The sequence below is a fragment of the Lynx rufus genome, unplaced genomic scaffold (genome assembly GCF_022079265.1).
Source record: "Lynx rufus isolate CCGP_SWC_20201006 ecotype Redwood Valley unplaced genomic scaffold, mLynRuf1.p SCAF_5, whole genome shotgun sequence".
NCBI classification, from domain to species: Eukaryota; Metazoa; Chordata; class Mammalia; order Carnivora; family Felidae; genus Lynx; species Lynx rufus.
In genome coordinates, this window is record NW_025814867.1 from 100,144,220 (window position 1) to 100,155,594 (window position 11,375).

The following is an 11,375-nucleotide window of genomic DNA, read 5'->3' on the forward strand; positions in this document are numbered from 1 at the left end:
TCTGCCCTTCCCCCACTCTATCTCTAAAAAATAAATAAACACTAAAAAAAATAAAAAACAATTGTACATTTATTTTTTATCCAGAATCAAATTATATATTCAAGCAATCAATGTATCTAGTATCAAATTATATATTCAAGCAACCAATTCTGTAATGATCTCTTCTTTCATGATGTGATTTTTTTTTTCCACTTGAGTTAATGATGAGGAGTCTTCTTATTTTAACACATTCCAGAGTTCTTGGCTCTTAGGGGGAGAGAGAGAGAGAGAGAGAGAGGGAGAAATCAATGAACTGTTCATCTTCTGAAGCCTTTATGTTTTCCTAGGACCACCCTTTGACAAGGTGCTGGGAAAAAGCTTTTACTTAAGCATCCATGTGGCTGCAAATCTGAGGGCTGTAAATAATAACATAATGACTGGATTTTTCCAGACAAACAGAAAGATATATAGAAAGGATAAATAATTCATAAAAATTGATGAATTGCCTCCATAAAGCAAATTCCCCCAACTTGTCTCCCTATATAAAATAATTGAATAATTCAAACCTACATGGAAGGAGGAAAGGAGATCATGGGAGGTAGGTGAGAATTATGGCAAGTTGTATATGTTTAAGAAATTGACATTATAAAATAAATACAAGTATTGTCCTTAGTAAGTTAGGAAAGAACATCAGAAGACTAAGCATGAAATATAACTCAAAGTAACAAAAGAATATTTAACCCAATGACAGACAGTATGGGAGAAAAAAAGACTATCACTAAAGTAAAATATAAATTTAAAAATAAAATGGAAAAAATGTCCTATTATATATATCAGTAACTGCAACATATACAAGTAGGTTAAAAACACAAAAGATAGAAACTTAGGACACAGAAGAGTGAATGAGGGGGAAAAAATCCCTGCCATTATGAAGCATAACTATTGCTTTAAAAGTTCTTTGGAAAAGAAGAAATGTGCTTACATAAAATTAACATTTTGCAAAAAAAGGGAAATATGACATTTAAAAGTCTTGGACAGGGGTGCCTGGGTGACTCAGTGTCAGTTGAGCATCTGACTCTTGATTTCAGCTTAGGTCATGATCCCAAGGTCATGGATTGAGTTCTGTGTTGGGCTCTGCTCTGACAGTGGAGCCTGCTGATAAAACTAAAGACAAAAATCAATTAGAAGGAACAAAATTGAATGAACAAAAAAAGGGCTTTTGTCTAGAAATTAATTGAACACATCTGTGGCAAAAATGGCTAAGAAAATTAAAAATAAAAAGAAATATAGAATGAAAAATGAGAACTAGCATTGATATAACAAATAGAAAAAAATAAGACAATATTATGAACATTCATATCAATTCGAAAACACAAAATGGACAAAATTCTGAAAGTGCCAAATTGGTCACAAAAATTTAATTACTGACACTTTAACAATATTAAGGCTTCCAGTACATGAATTTGGGATATTGTCCCATTTGCTGTCTTGTCTAATTTTGTTAATTAATGTTTTTTTAATTAATTTATTTTTAGTAATCTCTACACCCAACGTGGGTCTCGAACTCATGATGAGATCAAGAGTCGCATGGTCTTCTGAGTGAGCCAGCCAGACACCCCTCATTAATGTTTTATAGTTATCAGTATACAAGTCTTTTACCTCCTTTGTTAGTTTTATTCCTAAGTATTTTATTTCTTTTGGTGTTACTGTAAATGGAATTGCTTTCCCTAATTTCCTTTTTAGACAGTTCATTGTTAGTGTAGAAACACAACTGATTTTTGTATGTTGGCTTTTTAAATTGTAACTTTCCTGAATTCATTTATTTATTCTAAGTTTTTTATGGCGTCTGTGGGATTTTGTATATATAAGATCATGGCATCTGCAAACAAGGACAGTTTTACCTCTTCCTTACTGATTTCTAACCTTTTTGTTTTTTTCTTCCTGATTAATTCCTCTGGCTAAGACTTCCAGTACTATGTTAGATACAAGTGTTAAGAGTGTGCACTCATGCTTTGTTCCTGATCATAGAGGTCAAGCTTTCAGTGTTTCACTGTTGAGGGTGTTGTTAGCTATGGTTTTTTCAAATATGACATTTATTATGTTGAGATACTTTCCTTCTATTCCTACTTTGTTCAAAATTTTCATCGTGAAAGTATCTTGAATTTTTTCAAATGCTTTTTCTACATGTATTGAGATGATCATGTGACTTTTATCCTTTATTGCGTTAATATGGTGTATCACATTAATTAATTTGCAGATGTTGAATTATCCTTGCACCCCAGAGATAAATCCACTTGGTCATGGTGTGTGTGCCTTTTAATATGCTGCTGGATTCAGTTTGCTAGTATTTTGTTAAAGATTTTTGCATCTATATTTGTAGGAATATTGGCTGGGAGTTTTGTTTTTGTTTTTGTTTTTGTTTTGTTTTTGTTTTCTTGTGATGTCTTTGACTTTGGTATCAAGGTACCCTTGGCTTCAACAAATGAGTTGGGAAGTGTTCCCTCCCCTTCAATTGTTTAAAGGAGTTTGAGAAGCATTGACATTAACTCTTGTTTAAAAATTTTTTTAAATATTGTCTTTATTTTTGAGAGAGAGAGACAGAGCACGAGCAGGGGAGGGGCCAAGAGAGAGAGGGAGACACAGAATCTGAAACAGGCTGCAGGCTCTGAGGAGTTAGCACAGAGCCTGAAGCAGGAACAGTGAGATCATGACCTGAGCCAAAGTCGGATGCATAACTGACTGAGCCACCCAGGCGCCCCAACTCTTAAGTGTTGGTTGAATTCACTAGTGAAGCCAAACAGTCCTGGCCTTTTCTCTGTTGAAAGTTTTTGATTTCTGATTTACTCTCCGTACTAGATATAGGTCTGTTCACACTTTTCTACTTCTTCAAGATTTCATTATGGTGGTTATTGTGTTTCTAGGAATGTATCCATTTCTCAATTTCAGTCACATCATCTGGCCTAATGAGTTGCTAAAACGAGTTTTCATTTTATTTAGGGCATGTTTCCAGGTGTGTTTTTAAATTAATCAGTGCTAGTGATAAAAGACAACCTGACCTCTGGAAAAAAAATAGTTTCAAACCATGTGACTGATAAGAGGTTAATCTCCAAAGCACATAAAGAACTGCAACTCAATAGCAAAAAAACCCCAATAACCCAGCTGAAAAAAAAATAGACTAAGGATTTGAAATCTGCACAGATATTTCTCAAAGAAGATATAAATGGCCAACAGGCATGTGAAGAAGTGCTCGATGTTGTTAATTGTCAGGGAAATGCAAATCAGTACCTCAGTGAGATATTATTTGACACATGCCAGGATGGCTGTTATCAAGATAATGAGACAGGAAAGTGGGGAAAATGGCAGCATAGAAGGATTTTGAGTTCACCTCCTCCCATGAGCTCACCAAGGCAACAAGTACATGTAATACAGCTCTCTCTGAAAAAAACTTGGGCCTGGTGAACGGATTTTTCACAGCTGAAGACATAAATAGAAGTCCCAGTGAGAAGGGTAGGAAGGGCAGAGATGCAGCCAGGAACCAAACCTCCAACATGGTGACCTACAGGCAGAAGGGATATCACAGGTGCGGAGGTCCTCCCTGAGGAGCAAGGGGACCAAGACCCATATCAGGCACCACTGGCTCTGGGAACCTGAACAGGAAAGGGAACATAAAGCCCCACAACATCTGGCCTTGAAAGTCATCAGGGCTTAACTCCAGGAGCTTTTGAAAACCAGAGGGGCTTAATTTGGGGAGAGCCAGAGAGCCATAAGAAATTGAGACTCTCAAAGGGCCAGCACAGTATATCACTCCGTCTGAGACCCAGCACAGAAGCAGCCTCTTGGAAAGCACCTGGGCTATCGATGAGGGAGATTTACTGACCAAATTTAGGATATTTGTGAATTAATATTGTTAACATGTCATCTTCCACCTGTCAGAATGGCTAGTATCAAAAAATAAAACGAGTGTCAGAGAGGATATGGAGAAAAGAGAAACCATGTGCACTGTTGGTAGGAATGTAAACTGATGCAGCCACTGTGGAAAACAGTATGGAGGTTCCTCAAAAAATTAAAAATTAGAAATACTGTATGATTAAGTAATTCCACTTCTGGGTATTTACCCAAAGAAAATGGAAACACTAATTCAAAAAGATATATGCACCCCTGTGTTTATTGCTCACTATTTACAATAACCAAGATATGGAATCAACTTAAGTATCCACCACTAAATGAATGGATAAAGAAGATGTGAGATATATATATTTTTCAGCCACAGGAAAGAATGAAATCTTGCCATTCACAACAACATGAATAGACCTAGAGGGTATTATGCCACGTGAAATAAGTCAGACAGAGAAAGACAAATACCATATGATTGCCGTTATATGTGGAATCTAAAAAACAAAACAAATCAACAAACCAACAAACCAATGAACCAACAAAAAGCAGAAAGACTCATAAATACTGAGAACAAACTAATGGTTACCGGAGGGGAAGAAGGTGGGGAAATGGACAAAATAGATGAAGGGAATTACGAAGTACAAACTTCCAGTTATAAAATAATTAAGTCACAGGGATGAAAAGTACAGCATAGGGAATAGGGTAAATAATATGGTAATAACTTTGTATCATGCCGGATAGTAACTACATTTATTGTGGTGAGCATATGTAACATATATAATTATCAAATCACTATGTTGTACACTTGAAACTAATATATAATATTGTATGTTAACTTACTTCAATTAAACAACTTGCTAATAACTAGAAAGAAACAAAAAAACCCAAAACTAATAAAACAAGAAACAAAAGACAGCATAGGTTGATGAGGATGTGTAGAAATTGAAACCCTTGCTTGCTATTGGTGGAGTTGCAAAATGGTACAGCCAATGTGGAAAACAGTATGGAGATTTCTTTAAAAATTAAAAATAGGGGCACTTGAGTGGCTCAGTCAGTTAAGCAACCAACTCTTGATTTCAGCTCAGGTCATTATCTCATGGTTGTAAGATCGAGCCCCGTGTTGGGCTCCACACCCAGAGAGGGAAAAAGATTTTTTCTCTCTCCCCCTCTTCCGCAACCCCTCCCCACCTCTCAAAAAATAAAAATAAAAGTACATATGATGCAATCCCACTTTTGGGTATTTATGGAAAAGAAGTGAAATCAGAATCTCAAAGAGATATTAGTACTTCCATGTTCCTTGTGGCACTGTGCACAACAGCCAAGATGCAGAAACAACCTAAATGTTGATCAACAGATGAATGGATAAAGAAAATATGGTACACACAAACAACAGAATACTACTCAACTTAAAAAAAAAAGGAAATTCTGTGGATAAAGAAGATGTGATATATATACACAATGGAGTATTACTCGGCAATCAAAAAGAATGAAATCTTGCCATTTGCAACTACATGGATGGAACTGGAGGGTATTATGCTAAGTGAAATTAGTCAGTCAGAGAAAGACAAAAATCACACGACTTCACTCATATGAGGACTTTAAGAGACAAAACAGATGAACATAAGGGAAGGGAAACAAAAATAATATAAAAACAGGGAGGGACAAAACAGAAGAGACACATAAATACGGAGAACAAACTGAGGGTTACTGGAGGGGTTGTGGGAGGGGGGATGAGCTAAATGGGTAAGGGACACTAAGGAATCTACTCCTTAAATTATTGTTGCACTATATGCTAACTAATTTGGATGTAAATTAAAAAAAATAAAATTAAAAAAATAAAATTAAATAATAAGAAGGAAATTCTGGGTGCCTGGGTGGCTCAGGTCACGATCTCATAGTGTGTGAGTTTGAACTCTGATAACAGTGCAGAGTCTTGCTTCAGATCCTCTGTCTCCCTCTCTCTCTGCCCCTCCCCAGCTTGTGTGTGTGCATGCTCTTTCTCTTAAAATAAATAAACATTTAAAAAAATAAGTAGATAAATAAAAATCTAAACATAAAATAGAAAAATATGAAGCCAATAAATATGATCATATTTTTGTGAATTTAGGTGGATAATGACTTCTTAAATAATTCCCCAAACTCAAACTGTTAGGTGAAAATTGATGAATTTAACAACATTAAAGCATTAAATATTTCTGTTCTTTTAATGATGTAACTGAGATACAGTGGTGCCAAATAGGGAGAAGTAATCAATGTCTAGTATGCAAAGAATCTAAAATATAAAGAATTTCTGCAAATATAGACAAACAACCAGGAATTACATGAAGATGTAGACAAGAACCTCACAGAAGGGGAAACCTGAATGTCTAACAAATACATGAAGACATTCTCATACTTACTAATAATCAGAAAACACACACACACACACACACACAATCACACAAATCAAAGAAACCATTCAATTGGTGTTGATTGGAGGGATCCTGAATCAGGAGATGAATAGGAACATTCAAAGTCATTAACATTAATACAATTTCACTTGAACCCACTAGTTCATGCAACTGGATTATATAAACAAATCTTTGTTTCCATTTATTTTTTAAATGATAATTGTTGCTACCAAATGGATGATTTAATATGGAAGGTTAAGTCTTAAATCTGAAGTATACACAGTGACAGCAAAAATCACACACCTGACAATTTAATTACCTGTGAGCAGGAAAACATCGGGTTACTAAGGACTCCCCCTCAGGATGTCTCAGCTGGGGTGTGGTTTCAGGCACATTCTCTGACCTACAGGTATGATGACATTGATATATTCATTAGAAGAATACAGTCCAAACACTCCCCCTAATGGCAGTATATTGTGAGAGTACACTATGAATTAAAAAAAAAAAAAAAAGGGAGATTCAGATCTCTTTAGAGATTGATCAAAATATCTTTTCAATGCTGAGTTCAGCATAAATATACTCCATTAACAGAACTTGCAGGTTATTTCCACTCTATTGTAGTGGAGTCATAACTTAGGATCTGTCCTGTTAAAGAGCATACCTTCTACTCTCCCAAATTTGTGCCTCTGATCCTTATCTGCTCTGTAAATTCCAGATTCATATATAGAGATAATTGACATTCTCTTGGTTGTCAAATAAACATGTGAAAACAAATATGTTCAAAATAGAACTCTTGATCCTCCCTCCAAATTTGTTCTTCCTCTAATAATTCCCCATTTGTAAAAGACTTCTTCACTCCATGGCAAAACATTTAGAATCATCAAGATAATTTCCCCCTTTTACCCTTTATCCACATCTTCTCCAGCAGCAAATCTTGTCATCCTAAACCTATCCCTAATTCCCTCAACTGCCACTGCTACCACCCTAGTCCAGACCACTGTTGATTCCCATTTTGACTATGGCAATCACCTCTTTTAAAAACCTCCTTTCGTTCATTCTTGAATCCTAAAAACTGTTCACATTCAGCCTTTTTCACCACTCAGTGGATCCCCTCCCACCAGTCACCTGAAGTCCATATGCTCTGTCCTGTCAAAATCTGCCCTCAAGAAAGAATCTTAAACTCAATTTACCATAGCATAAATTACTAACAGCCTACCTTTGTAACAATCCCAAGTAGGGTATCATTTTAATAAGAATAAACCTTTGACTGCAAGAATTATTAAATATAGGGAAAAGAGTTTTCCATCATCATTCTTTCCATGATGAATTTTTCCATGAAAAAAAATTTTTTTAGATTTAAAACTAGACCTATTTTACCCACCTTCCCTATCATAGACAGGGAGTAATATAACTTACTTTTTCTTTCTCTGAACAAGATGGAAAATGATAAATACAATACATAGAAAAATTATGAATGAACCAAATGCATACAACAAAATATAAGGAGAACCAGAAGTACCTGAAAGACACAAGCAGAAACATATTCTTTGTGACTGTATGTCATTTCTATACACGGTACTTTAAATCTTCAATGCTCTTTTGATTTACCATTGCTTTGTTGATAATCAAATTGATACTTTAATATTATTTACCGTATTCAATTTTGTAAAAGAATATACTAACGCATTTTCAAATTGAAGACAGATAATATTTAATACCATTTTACCACACTCAAGAATAAGAAAAAAAGATATAACCACCAAAAGAACAATCACAAGAAAATGTATAAGAAAAACATAATGTAGTCACAATGAAATATTATTCAATTATTAAAATGTATCTGCAAAAGCCCCAGAAAATAAATTTATAATGATAATTAGTACTTAAGATTAATGTGTTAAGCAATGTGATAAGCATCTTATAAGGATTATTTGCATTAACCAGGGGAGTACATTATTAGATACAGATGGCAAAATAGAGGCTCTGAGATGTTAAGAAAATTGGCCAAAGATACATATTGGTTAAGTGGCAAAATTGGGAAGCAAGTTCAGTATTGTCTGATTCCAGAGCCTGCAGTCTTATGAAAAAGAATATTGTAAAACTTTGAGTATCAACACTTTTTTTAAATTTTCTTCCAAGATTTTATTTAAATTCAAGTTAGCTAACATATAGTATAGTATTGGTTTCAGGAATAGAATTTGGTGATTCATCACTTACATACAGCACCCAGTGCTCATCACAAGTGCCCTCCTTAATGCCCATCAGCCATTTAGCTCATCACCCCACTAACTGCCCCTCTAGGAACCTTCAGCTTGTTCTCTTTTTAACACTCTCTTGTGGTTTGCCGCCCTCTCTGTTTTTATCTTATTTTATTTTTCCTTTCCTTCCCCTATGTTCATCTGTTTTGTTTCTTAAATACCACACACGTGTGAAATCATATGGTATTTGTCTTTCTCTGATCGACTTTTTTCATTTAGCATAACACACTCTAGTTCCATCCGCATTGATACAAATGGCAAGACTTCATTCTTTTTGATGGCTGAGTAATATTCCTTTGTCTATATATTTATCACATCTTCTTTATCCACTCATCTGTTGATGGATACTTGGACTCTTTCCATAATTTGGCTATTGTTGATAGCGCTGCTGTAAACAATGGGGCATGTGCCCCTTCAAATCAGCATTTTGGTTTCCTTTGGATAAAGACCTAGCAGTGCAATTGCTGGGTCACAGGGTAGATCTATTTTTAATTTTTTGAGGAACTTCCCCACTGTTTTCCAGAGTGGCTGCACCAGTTTGCAGTCCTACCAACAGTGTAAGAGGGTTTCCCTTTCTCTGCATCTTTGCCAACATCTGTTGATTCCTGAGTTGTTAATGTTAGCCATTCTGACAGGTGTGAGGTGGTATCTCATTGTGGTTTTGATTTGTATTTACCTGATGATGAGTGATGTTGAGCATTTTTTTATGTGTCTGTTAGGCATTTGTATCCCTTCTTTGGAGAAATGTCTGTTCATGCATGTCTTCTGACCATTTCTTAACTGGATTAGCTGTTTTTCGAGTGTTGAGTTGGATAAGTTCTTTTTTTTAAGTTTTTTAAAATGCATTTTTAGAGAAAAAGAGCACAAGTAGAGGAGGGGCAGATAGAGAGGGAGTGAGAGAATCCAGTCTCACAAACCATGAGACCATGACCTGAGCCAAAATCAAGAGTCTGATACCTAACCAACTGAGCCACCCAGGCGCCCTATCAACACTCTTTATAGTAACTATTTTGGCCATAGTATTCCTAAATTGTATTACAAATCCACTTCTTTTTTTTTTTTTAACGTTTATTTATTTTTGAGACAGAGAGAAACAGAGCATGAATGGGGGAGGGTCAGAGAGAGAGGGAGACACAGAATCCAAAAAAAGCTCCAGGCTCTGAGCGTTCAGCACAGAGCCCGACACAGGGCTCAAACTCATGGACCGCAAAATCATGACCTGAGCCGAAGTCGGACGCTTAAATGACTGAGCCACCCAGGCGCCCCTTACAAATCCACTTCTATCTGTGTATAGATATGTATATTCTATCTTCTGAATATAATTACATTTTTCATTACAACTTAAATTTAACCGAAGATCATCATGATTATCAATGCTAGTTCTTAGATATAATATAAAAATGAACCAATACACTTTGTGGATGGACCTTGTGAGGAAATTGTGCTTACAGTAAATGGCATGAATTATTGTGCATTTTGCATTCTTAGGTCTGCTTGTGGTAGAGTTTTTGAGTCCTTTTTTTGAGAAATTTTTGTTAGCGATTACTTCTTTGTTGATACTGTTAGGAAAATCCATGTGAGAAACTCTGTGCTATTTATTTTTGACTGTTCAGATGTCACTTGGTCTCAGGTTCTAGTTTTAACTATATTCTTTTTCAATGAGATACTACATAGCTCATTCAAACTGGGCAAAGAAGGCTGAATGGGCATAAAATGTGAATACAGCCCTGAAATTGGCACTAAAATGTGAACACAGCACTAAAGTCAGCAATAATAAAGCATGGGGAAAAAAAGGCTTTCTATGAGATTTCAGTAAAACCAGAAATTTATAGGGGGCACCTGGGTGGCTTAGTCAGTTGCAGGTCCGACTCTTGATTTCGGCTCAGGTCATGATCTCAGGATCGTGGGATCGAGCCCCCACATCATGCTCAGTGCAGAGCTTGCTTGAGATTCTCTCCCTCTTTCTCTCTGCCCCTCTCCTGCTGACATGCTTTCTCTCTCTCAAAAAAAAAAAAAAAAATCAGGAATTTATATCCCTACTATTTGTTGCAAAGCTAAGCAAGGAAGAATTATCTTCTGAATTGACAAGTTACTTCTTTACAGACATTTGCATTTTAGTGAGAAGTGAAATTAACCATAATAATCCAGCCAATAGATTGATGAGAGATATATACATATGCTATTCAATGGGCATGTTCCAATCTCATGACTTAAGGAATTTTTACAGAAAGAGGACCTGATTAACTTCAGCTTCAAGAAACACATGTAACAAAAATATTTACCTCTACCCTTCCTAAGACTCCATTAAAATTATAGTAACAAAAATAAACTGATTCAGCGAAAAACAGCAGACAGAAGAATGATCTTCATTGGCAAGAGATTTAAACAAATTTACAACAGATGTGAAGTGGATAGAGGAATGGCCTCTGAAGGTGCAGGGTGAGAGAAGCTGCAGGCTCATGTATGCACAGAACAGACTATACCTGCAGAGAGAGCCCCACAGAAACTGGACAGCATTAGAACTCAGATGACAAAAGAAGGAGGGATTAATCACAGAATGAAACTTACACTCAAAAGCACCCATTTCCATATCCAAAAGTTCAGTTCTGGACAGCCAGGTACTCTGATCCTTCAGCAAGAAGAAGAAGAAGAAGAAGCAGGAGGAGGAGGAGGAGGAGGAGGAGGAGGACGACGACGACAAGGGGAAGAGGGAGAAGGAATAGTTAAGTAATTCATTGAATATAATGAATATAGACTAGGAATACTTAGGGTAGGGGGTCAGACACCTTGAGTATAGGCCCCTCCATTCTGGCTTTTAGAGTCTTCTGCTGCCTCCTTTCTACAAACAAAAGTC